General features: G+C 42.7%; 2 protein-coding genes across 6 annotated transcripts in view; one reads left to right on the top strand and one right to left on the bottom strand.

Annotated features, from left to right (window-relative positions):
* The window catches only part of MGLL (monoglyceride lipase), an 88,213-nt gene that overhangs the window by 51,659 nt on the left and 19,232 nt on the right, over positions 1–17,322 (bottom strand). The window lies entirely within an intron of this gene.
* Positions 9,237–17,322, top strand: part of KBTBD12 (kelch repeat and BTB domain containing 12) — a 42,937-nt gene continuing 34,851 nt past the window's right edge. For 2 of the 4 annotated variants that reach the window (XR_795167.3, XM_003210106.4), the window contains exon 1: positions 13,163–13,547. The gene's annotated coding sequence lies outside the window, so the exon portion shown is untranslated. Of the gene's footprint in view, positions 9,549–13,157; positions 13,548–17,322 lie in introns of those variants that run through there. The other 2 variants (XM_019620115.2, XM_010718535.3) reach the window with 2 other exon arrangements.

Below are 17,322 nucleotides of genomic sequence, written 5' to 3'. Positions count from 1 at the left end.
GACCCCCTCCCTCTGAACGTGGAAGGGGTTCATCACCGCGAAGCCCTGCCGCCCCCCGGCTGTCCCGGTGCCAACCTGTCCACGCTGTCCCAAATCCACACTTGGCTCTTAGGATCCAGGTGAGCCCTTGAAGCCGCACCAGGAAGATCAGAGCTTTCAGACACCGCCTCAGAGGTGCACCCAAGCACCCTGATTTGCAGCCCCATTTGTGGTATAGGAAAGCAATTTAAAAAATGCAGGATATAATTTATACACATATACTGCACCTAATTATCATAACTTATATGCAATACATATGTTGCAACTGTATAATTTGGGCTATATTTTATGGCATATGACATTTGCTTATGTAAATTGTTGCTGCGAGGTTCCCAGGAGCTGAAATAGCTCCCCAAGCCCAAAGGCATCCAGATACTGAGCTTTGACAGAATCACAGAATCACGCAGAATCATTAAGGCTGGAAAATACCACTAAGATCATCCAGTCCAACAGTCCCCCTGCCACCAGTACTGCCCACAACCACATCCCTCTGTGCCACATCTCCATGGTTCTTGAACACCCCCAGGGACAGGGACTCCACCACTCCCTGTGCAGTAGTGCCAGTGCATTACCACCCTTTTGGAGAAAAAATTCTTCCTATAAATTCTTCCTAATACCCAGTCTGAAGTTTTGTCGTTTAATACTGTAAGTGTTCAGTATTTATTGATGCTATCAGTAGCATGACAGGAGATCGAAGCCCAGTAACTGGTTTTCATTCACATTCCATCCAACAAACCCCTTCTCATGACAGCAGCCATGGTATTTTGAGAAGATGGGTATCAAAGCTCAGTATGAGTTCATCTTTGGTACACTGTTGTGTTCTTGTTGGACAAGAGTTATTGGCTTCATGTTGCACGAGGGAAAGTTCAGGTTGGATATTAGGAAAAATACCTTCTCAGAAAGGGTAGTGAGGCACTGGCGCAGGCTGCCAAGGGAGTCACCATCCCTGGAGGTGTTCCAGAACCATGGAGATGTGGCATTGAGGGATGTGGTTATGGGCATGGTGGGGTGGGTCTTGGTGATCTTAGAGGTTTTTTCAACCTGAATGATTCTATGGTTCTGATTCTGTTTATATTAAGAGCACAGATTCAGTATGTTTCATGACACTAATAATACAAACTTAATTGCTTACATGCCTGCATATAATTGAAGATCTCATGGCTTTTTAAGGAGAGGCAGCTCTTTGTAATGGTTTTTAACGCTATTCAATGTGCTCAGCAAGCCCAAACCTCCAAAGAAAGGAAAGAAATAGATGCAAACCGTAATAACAATAAATGTAAAACCTCTGAGATGACCCATATAAAAAGAAAAAGGAAATCAAAAGCAGACTTCTTCCTCTTTCAGTGCCATTTATATTAAATGCCCTAAAGGGGGTTTTAGTTATATACCGCAAAAGAAAAATTGGCATTGCTTAAGAAAAAAACACACATTTATGGCTGCTCATAACGTGAGAGATTTAGGTCAGTTGGGGTCTTAACAGAGCTCTGGGAACTGTATGCAGAGTTTAGGATTTACTGGGCCAGCTACTGTCTGGGCAGGGCTGGGTGCTATTAAAGAGCCATTGAAGTCAGCTCCGTTGCTGGGAGGATCAAGGACTTGTATGTTTATTTAAAGGGTACAGATCAGATAATAACTGGATAAAAAAGCCAGGAAAGAAGGAAGCACCCTCTTCCCCTGCTCACACAGCTGGTCTGCCAGGAACACTTCGCTGCTTCCCTGCGGCGCTCCATGAAACCTGACGCCAGGAGCAGCTCCTCTCCTGCTGTGTGCTGGGAATATCCGAGTTCCCAGCGAGGTGGGGGAGACAAGGGAAGATTGCTGCCTATACTTCAGGACAAAAATAGCATCTGAAAGAAATGACCTTTGCTGGGACTCAGATCCTGCCTTTGAGGACCCGTCTCGGTCAGTGCACTGACACCCAGCTACCTCCCTGCAGAGATCTGCACAGAAGTGGATGAATGGGGCACGAACCGCCCCTTCCTTCCCTTCTCCCTCTTTCCCTGAGCCCACAGGAATTTGGGCACATTTCTTTGCATGGATAGCACACACCTCCCTCCCATCTTGGGATAAAAATAAGTGAGAAGCAACCAATGACCAGCTACCTTCCACTTGCACAGAGCTTAAGCTGTGAATGAAAAGCCACCTGAGAGCACTGGATTGAGTCTGAAGGATTCACCTAGTGGACATAAAAACAATATACAAGGCTTGAGCAGAGCAATTATTGCATACCACTCTCCCTGTGAGAAATCAAAGGGATGTATGAGCACAAGCATGTGGTATTTAAGAGACTGCAACATCTTTTCTTGTCTCTGGGGGTGAAATACATTGTGGAAATGCTGTTAAAGCTAAATCAACTTCCTAATAACAAATAGAAATAATTTGGTCTGTGCACTAACTCAGTCACTGCAGGGAAAAATGTTTGCTTTATTAAGGAATGAGCACTGCTTAAGTTTAGCATCGCTACTGATGCCAAAGGTACCCATAGGAGCATAGAGAAAAGGATAGACCTTCAAAAGAGGCAGATTGTAGGAAAAGAATCCACACTTCAAGAAAAGTTGCTGAAATGAGAGGAAAAAACCTTGAATTTAAAAGTTTTTATCACAACAAGCAGAGAAAGAAGGGAGGGAGCAGGATGGGTGGGAGATGTCGTGGTGGGCTGAAGTGTAATTCTGGTTGTGGGGCAAGAGATTGAGATAGGACATTCTTTGTCATTATGCTTTCAGCCATAAAATGATTTTTTAATGGGTCATATCCTGTTGGCATGTGGAGGTGATAAGATTTTGTGTGGCCTCTCTGCTTCTACTGACAACCTGATGTTTTCATATTGCGTGGGAGCATTTTTGTTTGAGAAGGGAATTTGATGGGAGTGGGTGCTAAACCATGGGGCATTCTGCTCACCAGGAACTCACAGAGAACTTCTGATGATGAAAAGGGGGAAGAATTAATAGGGGAGGAGGAAGACACATTGACAAAATCTCCAAGTAGTTTGTGGTGATGGAAGAATCTGCCCCAACATGAAAATGCTTGAAATGACAGTAGGCAGGGAGCTGCTGGAAAGCAGCACAAGGGAGAGCACATGGGAAATGGTGAGAGATGGAGCATGAAGCAATTGAAATCGAGTGAAAAGCAGAGAACACAATGTCACCAAAGCTGTCGGTGAGCAGTTGTTGTTTTGGTTTGGCCCTACTCTTTGGCTGCCCCACACAAGACATGTCCAGGAGTGGGCACTGGGATAAAGTGGTTGTGCTTTCCTGTAAAATATCAATTTTAATGCCTTGCAGACAAAAATCAAACTTGGTGTCTGGCAAATTATGTTGAGAAGTGGAATGCTGAAGGATGGTGTCTTATTGATCACGTTTAACAATATTGGAAGGACTTATAACTAGCTCTGTGGTTCTGCAGTGTCATGTACCTCTTCCCAAAGCGATGCCACATTAAATGGAGAAAGGTTGAAGGTTACTGCAGAGCACCTGAGCAGCACAGGAACTGTTTGCAGGCTTCCATCAGTTGACGCTTGTCAGTAATTTCTTTTTCTTTTTTCATTCTCCCAAGTCAGAGGGAATAGAATTGCTAAGGGAAGCTGCAAGTGGTTTAATAACCCTAGATGCAAACTGATATGAAGTAATAAAGCATTTTTATCATGAAAATGAAAATATTTAGTGATAAAGATAGTGTTATTTTTTGTAGGTAACAAGAGTAATAATGATATTTTAAGTCCAGCTGTCATTAGCAGTCACCTGTAACTCTGTGTCTGCAAGCAGTGCTACACGAGAGAAGAAATCAGTGCCTTGCCTGTGCTACTTATTTGACAGGACCAAAAATATCTGCTTAAAATCACACAGTTTGAATACAAGTTTCAATCCTTTAAACTGATGTGTAGAAGATGACCCATCCTACATAGATGCTAATTTCAGAGCTGGTTGGTTTTAATTACAGAAGCAATACACTTTCAGTTTGGTGGCTTGGTGGTTTTGTTGGTAATTTTTTTTAATTAAAGCAACAACAACAAAAAACAACTCGAGAATATTAATACCAGATTCTGAGGCATATATGAACATAACATCCAGCACCTTCCAAAAGTAGCAAATTCAAACCAAAAGGCTGAAAAAACTTTACCCTCAAGTTTGGCCTGTAGAGGGGAAGATCTCCTAACAGCTCGCTGCTCGAGAATAAATAGGATTTTTTTTAAGCTCCGGAACAACGTAACCTCACCAGCATCCCACCAAGGGAGGGAGAAAGTCCATTTTTCTCGGGTGCACAACTGCCGGCATTTAGAAATGGCAGAGAAATTGCAGCTGTCGTGCACTAGAGGGCACAGCAACAGCTCCCCGGACACGCTGAGCCCCGCCAGCCGCTCTCCCCAGTGACGGTGGGTGGGTTTGAGCAATTATTTTCATCAACTTTCTGTTAATCGTTAGAGGGTTTTCTTAAAACAAATACCCCGTCTTATCTCTGCGGCCCGGCGGTGTTGGTTTCTAAAGAAAAGATTCCTGTAAAGAGCCATAATTAGTCATTTTCCCTCTGAATCTGCTTACACCATGAGAACCGGCCCCGCTGTCTGGTCCCCTAGACAAGCACACCGCTGCAACACGTGAAGGGAAATCCTGTCCTGGTCACTGCGAGGGCAGACATTGAGGAGTCTGCTACAAGATGGCACGTCCTAGGGCTGCATGTAGCCCTGCTACCACTGAGAGAGTCATAGAATCATTCAGGTTGGAAAAGACCTCTAAGATCACCAAGTCCAACCCCACCCCACCCCACCATGCCCATAACCACGTCCCTCAGTGCCACAGCTCCATGGCTGTTGAACATCTCCAACGGCTCCAGCACCTCCTGGCAGCAGTGCCAGCGCATCACCAACATCATTGTACCAGGACAACAAAATACTGCAAAAAGCTGTGGTTGGAGCAGTGCTTTCTTTTGGTAGCCAAACTGGAAGCACTGCCTGGAGAAGAGTTATTATCGTGCTGCCTGGTTTTCTTGCTGTTCTGCAACTGACAATGCATCATTTATCATGCTTTGCATTCCAATTTTTCTTTGCATGTTTTCCAGCTCATCATAACATAATTACGTTTCTGTTTCTTCCAGCCAGGGGCCGAAACTTTCTTTTAGTAAGACAACAGCTGCACTGCACAACCTTGATGAATCCCCACAAGGGGAAAATGTGTCTGTGGTGCTTGTTTCTGCCTTGACAACCCAAATGTTCAAGATCTCTTTTTTGTGACAAATGTTGTTTAAAAAAGCACTCAACCCCAGTTCTTTCATTGCATTTCTCAAAATGAGGTTTTATATTGCAATTAAGATGTGAAATATTGAACACTCAGCTGGCTTGTGATTTTTAAGGCTTCTTTTATAACATTTCTTTTGATAGTGCTTATAGATTCGTAAACACTGAGATGGAATTTTAGAGGGCTGTAATTATTGTTATGGAATTTTTTGAATGAATGAAATTGATTCTAAGCGTGAATATCAGCACAACCTCCAAGGATGTGTTATGCATCATAAGGGAGTTGTGGGGGCACAGGTGAGTTACTTCCTAACTTGGCCTCAGTGGCTCTGGCTCAACTGGAAGATAAAGTTAATTATACCAGCCTGGTCTATGAAATGCATTAACTGCTGGTGATGGAAAATGTCATAAAAGACGCCTGGTATTTTTATTATTACCTAAATATTCTATTTAACTCTGATTTGCTGCTTTGAAGCTGAGATTTCTAAACACTTCCAGCAGGAGGGATATTTTTATTTTGCAGGGGAGAAATCAGGACAGAGAATAGTAGGGTTCGATACTGAAGGTGAGCTGAGGGCGGAATCCATTCCTAAGGGCTCCTGATTTTATTTACCCAATTATACAATTACTATTTCCAATCTCATCTCAAAATCTATCTGTCAGACTCCTACAAACAACCCGAACAGTAAAATTTGGGTCTTAAAGATCCTCCGGACTTACAAGTACAGGGAGTATTGTGTCCCAGACAAAACCTCAGCTGGAAAACTGCATTTTTGGAGGCAAAATGTACCCTCTGGTTTTTGCTTTCTATGCTGATCTCTTGGATATTTTTACTGCTGCCGTCACTGTCTGAAGTCTCTTTATATTAGAATAACTTTATTGATGGAGGCAAGAGTTTTAATTCATGGTCACTCCTAGTTACATCTAGTAAGTGATCTAAGGATGCTCTTGGATGTTTGAGCACAAAAATGTGTGCCGGAATGTTTCAGCTCTGTCCATCACACTGACTGCTGATGTAATGGGCTGGAGGGCTCTTTGGTGTTGATGAATCATAGAGTCATAGAATCACAGAATCACAGAATGGCTTGGGTTGGAAGGGAACTCAATGATCACGAAGCTCCAACCCCCCTGCTGCATGCAGGGCCACCAACCTCCACATCTAATACTAGACCAGGCTGCCCAGGATCCCATCCAACATGGCCTTGAACACTTCCAGGGACAGGGCATCCACAGCCTCTCTGGGAAACTGATGGGAACTGTACCTCCTTGGTCAAAGCCATATTCAACTTCCATCTACCAATGGTGAGTATAACTCGGCCGTTGTTAGAGAAGGTAGCAGGCTTGTCGTTTTGGATATGCACTGACTTATGGCTGATGAGAAGAGCTTGCCTTGTGCTATTTCTTCTTTATAACCCCATGGTAAATTCTGGCAGATTCTGCACTGATACATTTTACTTTTTTTTCTCGTTTATCTTTGGTTTCTCTGCTCCAGCCACTCACACATGTTCAGTGTATGGCTGACATGCATTTTCTTTCCAATTCATGTATAGTATAGTAATTACTTCCTAACATCTGCCTAACAGATTTTGTAAGAAAAATAACTTCGTAAAATAAATTAAAAAAAAAAAAAAAAAGTATGAAATCTTTGAAACCCCTATTATTGGGTTTGTTATCCACAGCTGACTGGATCCATTCCCAGCCAGGAAGCTGGTTCAGCAAAACAGCTGCATCAGTCAGTGAATGGGAGGCTGGATTCTCAGCCTGCTGTCAATCAGGAGTAGTACTGGAGAAAGTAAAGAATATCCATCAAGTGAAGTGCACATCAGAGGAAAAACCTCTTGGATATTTGATTTTTGCAATATCTGCTACAATTTACTTTATAGCTCCTAGCAAGGGAAACACATTCACCAGTTTCCCTCCTTGGCTGAACTGAAGCACATGATAATTACCTAGAAGCATGCCTTGGGAAAGGGGATGACAAATGAGAATTACTGCAGTAAAAAAGAGGGCAGAGCATCTGTAAGCACCCAAAGTATTTCATACATGAGATGATGATGACATTATTACAGCCCAAGAGAGCAAAGGATTGTTAGCAAGCTTTAGAGAAGGACATCTTCAATTCTCAAGGCCTTTAACAACCTTCCTATTTAATCTTATTATAAATTAGCAGCATGTGCTGGTAATAACATCCAAAGTTACTGAATCTGAATGTTCGCCCTCCCAGCTCTCACTTAGCCCCAACACAATACATCTGCTGTGTGTTGGCTACGGTCTTTGGTACTCCTATATCAAAGCTATCTGTGGTTTTGTTTCTGCCTTAGAGTCAGTAGCATCTGCAGTTGCTGCGAGGTCCCTGAATGGCTCGTCAGTCTCCACTTCTGCACCTTGTCCCAGAGCTCCTCAGCATTACCTTCTGCAACAAACCAGAATTTCCAGGGCAACATCAGCGAGACCAGAAATACGTTCTTCTGCTGTTCTAAAATCTGTCAGCGTGAATGATTCATTCAGCGCTGCACCCCTTGGCTATTTGTATCTATAAGATGATCAAATATATTTTTAATTATCAATCTGAGGTATTTATTTATGCTCACTAGACAATGCCCAACTGTATTGTAAGAGCTGTTGGGAGAGAGCCAGAGAATTTGACAGTGAGATATGGAACATTTGGACTTTCGACACTTAAGAACATATGGAAAGAGGTTTGGAAGAGTGCCACGTGGGGTGTAACTTGGAAGATGCTACATTTCTTCATGCTTTTTTTTTTTTTTAATCAAGCAAATGTAGAAATTTCACTTTTTTGAAGGATCCCAATGACCTCAAATTGTACAAGAGGAGGCTCAGGTTGGATATTAGGAAAAAATTGTTTTCCAAAAAGTGGCAATGCATTGGAACAGGCTGCCCTGGGAATGGTGGAGTCACTGTCCCCAGAGGTGTTAAGAAATGTGGAAATGGGGCTCTGTGGTTAATGGACAATATTTGTGACAGGTGGATGACTGGACTAGATGATCTCAGACATCTTTTTCAACCTTAATGGTTCTATGATTCTAATTCCTGTTCATTTTTGTGATGCAGTACTGCTCTAGAACAAACCACTAAATTCAGTAGCAATTTTTGAACAAAATAGGCTCCACATTTAGGGGCAACTGCAGGCAAGTAATTAAACAGGTGACAAGACTGCAGATCTTTCCAGGCTTTTACCTCCTAATTTATGAGCTCCCTCACAGCTGAACTCAAAAAGCTACAGCTGGTGACTCAAGTGACTCAACCTTTGAGATGAAAGAGAATATATGGTACCTGGCTAAATGGTCTTCCTTTTACATCAAGATGGATGAGTGGAAGGAAGGGATGAAGAAAGGATCGATGGCTGGCTGGATGAGTAGGTGTGTTAGATCATTTGCCTTTAGCACATAGTTTAATTGTGTGAGTTAGAACTCCAGCACTACACTACAAACATCAATCTCATCTGGGGAAGGGAGGGAATAGTTGAGAAGAGCCATCTGCAGCTGGATGCTCGAGTCTGGGCACCTAAAGCAGCACCTTTGGGATATTTAAGAGGTAAATGTCTACTACTTGTGATAGGAGGAGTCTGTGTATCTGAGTTATTGCCTTGCTTTGTCAAAAAAGTAATGCACACTTGGCTTTGTATTTTGGTAATTCATTTGCTACTGCTGAAGAAAAGGCTTTTCGTGTATTTTTTTTAGCATAGATTTGTGTTCATTATAGGACTGCAGTAAATGCAGAGTTTATTGGAATATGCAAACCTGCATACCTGTCTTAATTTGTTCTGTTAGCACGTGGACCCTGCAGCTTAGTGAATTAATCTTTCCAGCTGGTAGGAAACCATCATCATCATCATCATCCTGCTTTAGTGATGAGGGATGAAGGCCAAGAGAATGGCAGGGATTTGTACCGAGTGACGAAGTCTGATTCACAGTGTTTTTCTACTAACAGAACATGCAAACCTGAGGAATGTTACAGTTTTTTTTTTCTTTTAATTCTGTGTGGCTTCAAGTTCTGCTGTTTTGGGTATGTACTTCTGCGTGTAACTTTCAGTTTTAGTCTCTGGAGTGGAAATGCTAAGTCATAGCTTGAAGCAGCGATCGAGCACCTGGTGGGAAGGCAGGACCAACCCAGAAGAATTCAGCTACATGCAATGCAATACACCTGAGTGACCTGAAGGGATGGAGCCAGGATCTGCCCCTTCCCAGACCTCATTTAAAGGTTGGTAATGGAAGCAATGATATCTTGCTGGAGATCCCTGCATACCTCAGGTCTTCTGGAGGTAAGCAGCTTCTTTCCTTTATTTCTGTGCATGTGGCTGTTCAATTTGAGCAAACCCTCACTTGCTGCTCTGCTGTTATTGCTGTGCTTTCCATTGTGCTACCATCTCCATTCAGAAGTATTTTTGACCCTGGCACAGCTATACTCATATTTTTCTTAAAGGAATTAAAAGCATTAATAATAATGTTTAGAACAGCTTTGTGGGGGGGAAAAAGAAAATGTAGCCAGCTGTGTGCTTCTTTACCATCTCCATTCCTATCTCTATGGATCTAAAAGGAGGACAAATTCTCTCCTATCTACCCTTTCCTTCTGCCTGATTAACTGGCTGCTATGGCAGGCCTCCCTTTGCTCTGCTACAGTTTCATTCCCAGAGAAAGAAACCTGCTGGATGTTAAGCTCCTGAATGGTGACAACACTGGAGGGGAAAAATGTAGGAAAAAAAAAATCGGGTTTCTGTTTGTCAAAGGGCTGTTGGTGCCTCCTCAATCAGGCAGTGTGTTTGCTGGAAATCAGCAGATCCTTGCCTAAAGGCATCAGGCAGTGCAGTGCAACTCAGTAATAAATGCATGTCAAGGGATCAGGAGGGAAATTCCTAAAGGAAGAGGGTAGGTGCTGGTGAACAGCTGACTTTGGGGGCTCTCTGTGGCCTTTCTTACTTTCATTTGTTCAGATTGCCTGAATTTGACAAAGGCTCTTTAATTTCCAAGACGGAAAGACCTACAAATTAAGCAACATCTAGCTCCTAATGTGTGAAACTGCAATTTGCATACATCACGGCAGCTGCTGAGTTGGCCCTTATTACCTCTGCTGGAGTGTTAATTTAGCCTCAGCTTTCTCATTTATTTAAATGAGAAAGCAGCGGGTGGCTGGCATGCCACATTATCCATGAGGCAACCTGGGAATCAGGTCAGCAGAGCCAGGAAGAGATTTCAATGCAAGGGACTGCAGGGGTGCTGCTCCTTGGATGGGTGGACACTGACATGTCTGGGTTGCCCTTGCCCTGTGCTAAAGGTCAGCACTTTTCCTAAGGAAGAAAGATCAGTGTTTTGTTCAGAGTGAAATAAGAGATAATAGGATTAAGCTGGGTTCTCTGGTCAAGTAAATTTCCCTGCTTCTGTTTTCTCATATTTGAACTGGTGCTGTATTTGGAGATATAACTACCAAAATATCATAGCTTAGTTCTAACATAACTAGAGAAGCTGTGATGCTCTATTTCTGGAGGTATTCAAAGCCAGGTTGGATGGGGCAGCCTGATCTACTTACTGGTTGTCAGTCCTGCCCTCAGCAGGGGGGTTGGAGCTCAATGATCATTAAAAGTTCCCTTCAAGCAAAGCCATTCATTCTATGATGAATACAGCAACCTCCACTTGCAGAGCACCCAATGCAGTGAGATCCAGAGCCTATACGTACTGCAGCCTCTGCCAGCCAGTGTGCTATGTATGAACTATGCTTTTGTATCACTGCTTCATGAAGCATCTCTGTACAACTGTTTGACAATTTGTTGACAAAGAGCATGCCAGAGCAAAACTGCAGAATTGTGGCCCATGAGAGTGGGGTTGCTAACTTTGAGGTCATAATCTGAAATCTTTCCTAGGAGAAGCACACCCTTGGGAATTGGTGGGACTCTTGCTTAGCAATGTGGTATTTATCCAGTAGGTTAATTTCCTGGGCAGCCTGATCTGGTTGGTTGGCAGCTCTGTCCATGGCTGAAGAGTTGAAAACACGTGATCTTTAAGGTCCCCTCCAACCGAGGCCATTCTATGATTTCCATTCGATGATAATTATGAGCAGCTGAGATTCAGAGAGGGATTTTCCTCCACGTGGTGACAGAAGGCACTATATGGTTGGTACCAGGCAAAAGTTGTTTCTAAGACATTAAATTCAACACCCAAAACCCTGAAATATTCACATCAAATGTCTCTCCCACCTAATTGTTTTAAAGCTTGCTGTTAAAAGATCACGCACTTCTTGTAGTGCCACAGACATTTTTCCACTTGCTCTTAACTTAGCCTTGTTCAGCAAAAACTTCTGTCTTCGCCTACTTGTTCACCATTCATTTTCATAATTAAAATCACCATGACAACAGATAATGATATCAGAGTGAAAAGACTATGGCTTAATTACATGGAGGAAGTAGAAATCAGAGAAAGCTTTGAATTCCAGCCGACCCAGCTCAAGCCCTGTTCACTGCTGCATTGCTCCGCCTGTGCTATCAGAAAGTACTGCCTGCCCTAGAGGAGGCAGGGATTCAGGGAATATTCAGAGTTTTGAGAGCAATAGAAAGGAATTTGTCTTAAAAGTGCCAGCTAGCATTTTTGTGGAATGGACTCTTTATATGAATTAGCTAAAGAATATACTCAGCAAAGAAATGTGCTTATTGTTATGGTAGAGTGGTTTCCTATAAATAAAAGTTCTTACATACGTGCTCAGTGTTAACCAGCGTGGTGCTATAAACTGTTGCATGTAACAGGAGAACAAGGCATTTTAGGGGATGTGGTTCATTTTTATCATAGCGGTGGCATTTCATCAGTTTGCTGTTCCATCCTGGCTTCTGTGAAAGCTACAGTATGGGGTTGGGTATTTCTATTTCTTGGGATATTTTTTATTTCTAAGATAAAGCTGCACTTTAATAGGAACAATCTGGGAGTTCAGACCACAGACTTCTTTGTAATCTGATCTCTCACATTTCCTGTCATGGGTAAGCTTTCATCACTTTGATTATTTTTTTTCTTAGTTTTGTCCACAAATTATATGAAATCTGCTTTTCAAGAAGATGTACATCTTAATTTCCCCCTAAAAACAATGATTTGCTATTGACTAGTGAACATTCCTGAACACAACCCTCACCACTTCTGAAAAAACCATACAATATAACCATCTGACTAAAAATCTAGATAAGGAAAGACATTTCATTTTGAATTTTCTCAAAAGATAATATGATCAATCAACCAATTAGTTCAGTGAATAAGTAAATTAAAACCTCTTGAAGAGCATTCTGAAAATTTAGTGTCTTTCTCAGTTAAAAGTATAGGCTCAACATCAATCAGTTTTATAACCCTAATTTTTGCTTAATCTATTTCTCACTTTTGTTTAAGCATGTGGGTTTGTGATGGCCCTCTTATTTTCCTCCTTCAATTTCGAGTATACCACTATCTGAGCAGATCTCCAGCTGATGGAGATTGGTGCAGCCCCATTATTCCAGCCCAATTTAGTTGATCTGCTTCTGATTTACATCAGCATAAGCATGTTGATGGTCAGGGCTTACAGCTGATTAAAAGTACATAGATACTTTGGAAGCAGGAATCCTTCCTCCAAAAGCTGGTCATTCTTTATAGAAAGAACTATTCATTTTTCAGAGTCTTAAAATTGCCTGAGTTGGAAGAGACCCTTAAAGGCCACCTGGTTCAACCCCCCTGCAATGAGCAGGGACACCTGCAGCTCCATCAGGTGCTCTGAGCCCATCCAGCCTGACCTTGAGTGTCTGCAGGGATGGAGAGTATCCCCAGAGATGCTCACCTCTCTGGGCAGCCTGTGCCAGTGCCTCACTGCTCTTATTGTAAAAAACCTTCCTTATATGTAGTCTAAATCTCCCTTGTAGTTTGAAACCATTCCTCCTTGTCCTGTTGTCCCCCGCCTTGTTCCCTTAAAAAATCCCATTTTACAATTTTGGCTCTTAAGGTGTAGAAAAGCAGAAGTTTTGGGCAATGCCTGCCTGTAGAGATAGCAGTCTTGGTTCTGAGCCCAGCTTGAATGGGTTGAACCAGCAATAGCGTATCCTCCCCTGGTACTGAGGAAGCAGAGCAGCCCCAGTGCCAGCTGTCCTGACATGGCCCTGTGTCTGACACCTGAGCAGCGCCATGTTCCAGCCAGGAGCCCAGCTCTATTCATAGCCCCAGCACCTCAGTGCACACAGCAGCTCTCTGCTGCGACGTGAGATTTGTTTCCCTCCTTTTCGAGCCCTGTCTCTCCCACACAGCCCCTCAGGCGCCTGCTCACAGAGGTACGTGCTGAATTCCTCCTCAGAGCTGAGCTGGGGACGGTGGGGCTGCTTGGGATGTTGGATGCGTGTCTTGGGGGACCCACAAGACTGCAAGCACTGCTTTGCTCCCATCTGGGTATCCCTGTGTGCCTGGGACTGCTCCTTACTATCAGAAGTTGAAAATGTTTCATATGAGGTGTACAGATTTGTTGCAGATGTGTGAGTGCTGGGGCTGCGTTGGGTGTGCTGCATGGCATTGCTGAGAAGTTACTTTTTTCTGTGGCTGGGCGTACCTGAATACTTGCTTGGAATTGAAACTAGATTAAGTTTGTGGTGAGGGCTGGTTTAAAACTGGAACTAAGGTGAAGTTCTAAGGGTTTGCATCATGCAATTTATTTTAATTTTGCTGATTAGTGACTGGCACACCGAGGTCTGCATACCAACATTTGCTAACCAAAAGGATACGTACTTCAGAGTTTGATATAAATATAGGCAATTAAAGTTTGCAATCTTTTCTGCTGTAAACATGCAGATAGAGTTTGGTCTGCACCTAATTGTTAGATTATTTCTTTTAATTGTGATACAGTTCAGTCTGTAAAAGTACAATATGATGTAATTGTTCCAGAAAGAAAATCCTGTACTCTGCAGTATGGTTAGAAAGAAATGAAATGAGAAACTTCTCTGACCTCTTCCAGGCTGCTGAGAGAGCTAATGAACTACATCTCAGAAACACATTTTCCTTCTGCTGGCATCTATCGTTGGATACGCAGAAAACTTGTGCATCCTCCTACTGTGAGGAACACTTTGCCATTTCAATTAGTTTTGATATGTAAGAAAATGATCTGCACATGTGAACTGCGAAAGAAATGGGCTCTGCATATGTGAGCTTAGGTTCTCTTCTTCTTGTGCAGTTAGTGCACATCATTGCTAAGAGTGGGGGTTGTTTACAGGGAAGCGATTGTGAACAGCCGTGTGCATTTTCTACTTACGTTGTGGGATTCTTTTGACTGACTCCACAGAGCCTTGAACTGGACCAAGATTAAGGTGAGGGCTAATTTGAAAATGTGGCCCGTGAAGTCTTTCGTTATTAGCTTAAAGAAAGAAAAAAGGCTCGTGTGCTGAGATAGGATCAATATTAATCAGTCCCACATCTAGAGCTCTGTCTTGACTGTAAGCAGAGCTCAAACTGTCAGACCTTTCCAGAATCACCAACTACCCAAGTTCTTTGAAAGGTGATTAAAGCAGCTCCAGATCTCCCGTAGTTAAGTGCATCCCAAACCAGTTTCGGCAGATTTTCAGGCTGCTTAAATCTCACTGCTAGGTGTCTGGAAGAAGCCAGACCATAACCTGGTAGCAAAGCTCTCATAGACAGGAAGAACCAGCTGTCAGGAGACTTCTGGAGACCTTGGCTCAGCTCCTTGGTGTCAGATGGTACGTGGGAATAAATAAGGTGCCACAGGATTGGAAGGAGAAAAATAGTTGACATCTCTCTCAGGCGTATTGCTGTACGTTTGCAGCATTCACTTTTAAAAACCTTGCAGTTCCTCCATCCTTTCCAGCAATTATGGACTCCTAGAATGGATTGGGTTTGGAAGGGACCTGTAAGATCATCTGGTTCCAATCCCCCTGCTATATGCAGGGACATCTCCCTCTAGACCAGGCTGCTCAGTAGATTGTTCAGATCACCTGAAAAACACCATCTGCAGGGCTGACCCAGGGAGATTGACAGCGCTGAGCAAGGAGAGTTCCTGTTCTGACTTCAGTGACCATGTCCCCTGGCAAATCTTTTAAAGCACATTGGGGCTGGAGTTCTACAGTAGAAAGCAGTGCAGACTCTGCAGTTCCAAAATTACACAGTGACCTTAATTAGAAGGTGTAATTTTAACTTTGGTGCTTTTGAAAACCTGAGAAACCCAAATCTCTAAGTACTTAGCAACTGGTAGAATACTGAAAACTTGAGAGAAGTGAGATTTATGGTGGTGGATGAGATACACCCAAACACCAAATGTCTAATTGTCACAGGGAACTGTTTATTAGAAACATTTATCTGTATCCCCTGTCAAACCACATAGACATAAATTCTATAAAAAGAGTTGGATGCTCTCCCACTTAAGTGCTCTTCCACGCTTCTGCACTTCTCTTTCTATATTTTATCTTGCCAGAATGGATGAAAATCATTGGAGAAATAATATATAAATCAAAGCAAGAAATGTCTTGAAAGGTGACCTATGGTTTCAGGGAAAAGCTCTACCTGCAGACCAGCAGTGCTTCCCGGTTTGATCACGGATAACTGTTATTTGAATGTGCTTTTTCAGCCATTCAAACACCTGAGTGATAGAATCATTAAGGTTGGAGAAGACCTCTAAAATCATTGAGTCCAACCATCTGCTTACCATCAGTGGTGCCCACTACCTGATTTCATTTAATCCATTGATTTAATCACATTTTTTTAAGTGATATCATATGAGATCATAGCATTATTTTGTGTAGGGTGACGTATCTAAGTTATCTCCTATTAGCCCTGGGGAAAAAAAAAACCAAAAAAAAACACCACAAAACATTGGGTTGACATAAAAGCAGCTACAGCACCTATCAAGAATGAATTATCACCTTATTGCCCCCTGAGTTCTTATAATTCAATTTCTCCCAGCATCTTTCCAAGAATTAGTTAAATTAGTCTATAATTCCCTGGAAGATTCCTTTCTATACCTTATTCTTGTGATATATTTTCCCTATATCAAGACTAGCATTATTATTTGCTCTTCCTCAGTACTGGGGTGAGGTTTAAAATCCACATCTTAAATGCCAGCACAGCCTCTGCAATTAACCACCCGGATTATAATGCGATTATCATCCGGGTGTTGATTTCTGCCTGGCCGTGGCTGTCAGCCAAATGTCATAATGCACACAATTAGCAGATTTACTCCCTGGCTTACTGATAACAATGGAAGCACAAATAATTCATAGGCAGAGGCATCGCTGCTTTGATGTGATTGAACTCTGATCCGCTCAGCACCTGAAGGGATGCAGGCTGAAGAAGGGTAGCCTCATTAAAGTGGAGAATAATGAAAACAAGGCAAGGAGGAAGAGGAGAAGGCAGGGATGACCCATGCTGGGCGCTGTGACCTCTATGGGGCTGGGTCCTGCAGCTCCCAGCCTCCTGCCATGGCACAGGAACATGCAAATTCCCGGGGACGTGGGGAGAGGCAAGGAAAACCCATGTCCCAGACTGAAATAATGTCTCTAATTACAAGGCTGCTTTTTTTTTTTCCTGGGGTTAAGGGAAATTCCTGATGAGACGTTTCCATCTGGTTCGCAGTCCCTTTGCGCTGGGGCAGTTCAAAGAGGCTGCAGTGTAACTGAGAATTGAGGACAGCGTTTATTTATAGTTGGATCATAAAAGCTGGAGAGCTGAGCTCGCAGCAGTGCGCTTATTTATGTTTTAAGCAGCACCCCACTGCTGGTAAAACATGTGCTGTAGTTCTGGTGTAACATTAAGTGTGGCTCTTTGTAAGGTTCATGACACAAAGGTTAAAAAAAAAAAAAGCAAAATTAAACTAACAAAACAGCTAACATGTAAATAAAAGTAGCAGCCAGAAGTGGAGGAAAATTAACAGTGCGGCTATGAGATGAAGTAACATCAATGGAAGATTTGTACCTGAATCCATTTTTCACAGTACAAGAAAGAAATATCCTGAAATTCTGATTCTAGTTCCTGGTAACATTACAAAGGATTTGAGCCTTGTGTGGGGCTTAGTAATGACATCCCTGCCTCTGACACCATCTCAGCACGGTG

This window comes from Meleagris gallopavo, chromosome 14, assembly GCF_000146605.3.
Source record: "Meleagris gallopavo isolate NT-WF06-2002-E0010 breed Aviagen turkey brand Nicholas breeding stock chromosome 14, Turkey_5.1, whole genome shotgun sequence".
Taxonomy (NCBI): domain Eukaryota; kingdom Metazoa; phylum Chordata; class Aves; order Galliformes; family Phasianidae; genus Meleagris; species Meleagris gallopavo.
Note: the sequence above shows the minus strand (reverse complement) of the source record. Positions and strands in the feature narration are given on the sequence as shown.